The 4,148-nt window shown below is 39.4% G+C and overlaps 1 pseudogene; it reads right to left on the bottom strand.

Annotated features, from left to right (window-relative positions):
* Nucleotides 1-1,656: 1,656 nt before the first annotated feature.
* On the bottom strand, nucleotides 1,657-2,233 carry LOC116561674 (annotated as a pseudogene).
* Nucleotides 2,234-4,148: the final 1,915 nt, after the last annotated feature.

Below are 4,148 nucleotides of genomic sequence, written 5' to 3'. Positions count from 1 at the left end.
AGCCACCACCCTTGGCCACCATGGAGTCTTTCTACTACAATGATCTATATGAATAATAATTTACAAACAAACCAGTATTAATATGTCCCTGTATATATACAGTGGTCATTAAACTAAAAAAAATGCTCTTTTTAGACATCTCTGTATCAGAAGCAAACAAACAGCATCAGTCCTCAGTTCTCTCTGTGACTGATTACTAAACAACCTGTAGATGTCAAGCATGATAACATTAGATAAAGCAGGCAGGTCTAGAGTTGTCACAAGAATCAAGATGTCTAATGGCACCAATGAAAAGAGTGCCAAACTTTACATCAATGAGAGAGAAAAATAAAAATTTTTAACTTATTTATAAGTAGCTTTGGTGCTGAAAGTCAACTTGATGACTGGATATCAAAAGTCAGGAGTTGCAGAGTCATGTAGCAGCACTGATTTAATGAATTGAGGTAGAACAAATCAATGTTTGAACAAAGTCTGACATTCGTAACAGGTTTTATTGTATTGGGTGGAATTCTCTAAATTCATGAAACCTTTTGAGAAAATCTTCAATTCTCAACCCCTTAAAAAAGTATGCTGAACCAGGAAGAAAAAACAAAAGATGGAAATAATGATCTGGACAGACACAAAACAGCATGCTTTAGTTCAGCCCATATTCCACCTGCCACCTGGTGATAAAGAGCTCTCAGAAAGCAGAATATCTTTCATATTCATCAGGTAGAATCTCACTAGTGTAAAGAACCGACATTGATCTGCTGCCTCCACTCACTCTCTGCAGACCATTTTGGATTCCTACGGTGTAATCATATATTTCACATGCATCTGTGAGATAAGATAAACATTATGTTTACATATATCCCACATGAGTCATTCAGGGTTAAAGGTTTTCTAGATATTGTGTGTGACACTAGAAACTTCATGCTGTATCAAGTCAGGGTCAGTATTAAGCTACTGGACTCTATAATGAAATATTATAGATAGACATTGACAGAAAGCCAATATGAAAATCTGGCCCAGAAGGCCGATGCAGTGGCTCACACTTGTAATCCCAGCACTTTGGGAGGCAAGGCGAGCGGATCATGAATGAGGTCAGGAGTTTGAGACCAGCCTGTCCGATATGATGAAACCCCGTTTCTACTAAAAAATACAAAAATTAGCCAGGTGTGGTGGTGCATGCCTGTAGTCCCAGCTATTTGGGAGGCCGAGGCAGGAAAATCGCTTGAACACGGGAGGCAGGGGTTGCAGTGAGCTGAGATTGGCCACTGCCCTCCAGCCTGGGTGACAGAGTGAGGCTCCATATCAAAAGACAAAAGAAAATCTGGCTCAGAAAGACCAGAATGGAAATATGCAATTTTCTTGATTTAAGATGATCAAACGTTTGTGGGTTTATTATTATTATTATTTTAAAAAGCTCCATACATGATTTAAGACAGCTATGTATAAGAAGTCTTTTTGTGTGTGCTGACTTTGTTATGACAACTCTAGCTGATTCTTCACGAGAGATTAGGGATACGCATCTTCAGCAGTGCACGTGAGAAATAAGCTCTGAAAAAGGCAATTTATTGGTTTTGGGAAGGACCATACTCTGGGAATTGCTTTAGAGGAATGGACAATGATTCTAGGATTATAGCCAAGAAGGACTGGAAGACTTCAGGAGATGCTTCAGCTTCTTCTAGATTTTGAATGCTGAATAAGCCACTGAAGTGTGATATGTATATTATCCTTTTCTTAGCAAGAAATTGAATAGCAGCATTTTCTGTAGCCTGAATAACAGACAGATTCATTTTTTCAATTAGCTGTTTCTCATCCAAGGCATTAGGAAGATCTCTCTTGTTTCCAAGCACTAGCACTGGAATTCCTTGTTACTGTGGTTTATCTAGAAGATTACGCAGTTCATTTCAGAAAGGTTCTACCTTTTCACAATCTGTTGCATCTATCACGTAAACTATAGCATTGACTCCTCTGCAATACCCTCCTACATGCTTCAAAATTGAGGTTGTCCTCCTGTGTCCTAGATCTTTCCTGTGACATTACCTTTAGTTACCTTCCTCATGTTGAAGCTCACTGTGGGTATCATTACATCTTCACTAAATTGACCTGATGTGATAACACTGATGAAGGTGGTCTTCCCAGAGTACTGCAGCCTCACAAGCGTCAGCTCCATCTCCTCCTTTCAGAAGAGTGAACGGAATTAGTCCAGCAGGCGGGAGACGAGCACCAGCATGATGGTGGCCGGGAGCCAGGACTGATGGGAGGGCAGACCGGTGGCGGCACTGACGACTTCCACACAAGCCACCTCTGCCCTGACCACCCAGTGGCTCCTCCCAGCCCTGCGTGACACGGGGGGACACCCGAGAGTGGCAGCAGCTGCTCCTACATTCTAATCTATCTCCCTGGTTTTCTCTTTACTGCTGACATCAGAATAATCTCCTTTCCATGTCCATATTTTGTAGGGAAGAAGTGATCCATAAATTACATGAGAAAAGGGCACTAAACCAGTTTTTACTGCTGTCTGATCCCTAAACTTTATGCCTTGCAATCATGGTGGAAGGTGAAGGAGGAGCAAAGGCACGTCTTACATGGTAGCAGGCAAGAGAGCTTTAAGGTAGAGTTAACTTTTAGTTTTATATTAATAATTATCATAACAATCGATGCTAAGTCATCCACCTATGCACTTCTTTCTTCTCTCTTCATTATCCCTGCATTGTCATTATGAAAAAGTTGACTTCAGATGAGACCCAGAGGCAGAATAGGGTGTGCATCAACTTAAGAAAAGTACTTGGCAAAAGATGAGTCTTCATTTCCTAAGGGAATAAGTAAATACCTATCAGAAGATTATATTTCATTGGTGTATACTATATAGTTCATTATAATAGCAAACTAACATCTATCAAAAATAGCCAGTGAGCAATTTTTGACCAGTACCTTCTGAAATAGTCTTTTAGAAGATTCTCCTTTAAAAATATTGCTGCATCTGCTACACTCAGGGAAATTCTGGCAACCCCAGGATTTAACTTGAAAAGATACAACAATAAAGGGAGCTATTTAGGAAACATCAGTGTGATTCAGATTTCCTTCTGTCATTAGCTATTTGCAGATTCAATTTTGTGTGAAAATCATTTTAGGGTTGGGGCAGGGGGGATCTTGGAGCAAACAACTGTAGTCCAGTTACTTACCTTTTCAGAGGACTACGTCACTGGCTTTCAGACAGATTATCTCTGTAAAGGTACCCTCAACTGAATTGCTGATGGCAGCCAGATAAACACTTGATTCCTGACAAATGGCTGGAATATTAAATATTTAACCTTTATTTCTGGTTGGTGCAGAGCAATAGGTTTAACTTTTAGGCAGGACAAGGATAGGCCAGCCAAGTTTGTCGATGTTGAGAAACCAGACAAGAATAGATCTGAATAGAAGAATAACAGCTTGGCCCCAGGTTGTCCCAGGGTGTTTCTGAGAGCAGGACGGAAATACCTTCAAACATTTCACTTCTGCTCTGTCATACCAACAGTAACAGGAGTCTCATATTTCAAAGCCATGCTTGAATATGGCAAAAAAGGTTACCCTCCAAATTTTAAAGCAGATGTAATATAAAACAGAAGTTAGATATTTTCTGTGAGATGAAATAAATTTCCTTTATGTTTTCTACAACTTAATGCTTCTTGGTTAATATACACTTTAGTTATTGTTATTTTGAAAGAAGAGATGAGAATTCATATAGCAAAATTAATAAACAGAAAGCAAGTTTAAATTACAGCTAATCTTTGGAAATATTCATATTAAACATTTTAATGTTAATGCTACCTATCTAATGTCAACAAAAAGAGTCAAACTCTGTAAAATATTTGAAGAGATTTATTCCAAGCCAAATGTGAGTGACCAATGGCCTGTAACACAGCCCTCAGGAAATCCTGAAAACATGTGGCCAAGGCAGTTGAACTACTTGGTTTTATACATTTTAGGAAGACATAACACATCAATCAATATATGTAAGATGTACATTGTTTCAGTCCAGAAAGCTGGGACAACTGGAAGGTGGAGGATTTTCCAGGTCATAGGCAGATTTGTAGATTTTTCTGCCAAGTGCAATGGCTCATGTCTGTAATCCTGGCACTTTGAGAGGACAAGGTGGACAGATCACTTGAGGCCAGGAG

This window comes from Sapajus apella, unplaced genomic scaffold (genome assembly GCF_009761245.1).
Source record: "Sapajus apella isolate SASKATOON/1434 unplaced genomic scaffold, GSC_monkey_1.0 scaffold30, whole genome shotgun sequence".
Lineage (NCBI taxonomy): Eukaryota > Metazoa > Chordata > Mammalia > Primates > Cebidae > Sapajus > Sapajus apella.
The sequence above is the reverse complement of the archived record's forward strand: the minus strand, read 5'-3'. Positions and strand labels throughout refer to the sequence as shown.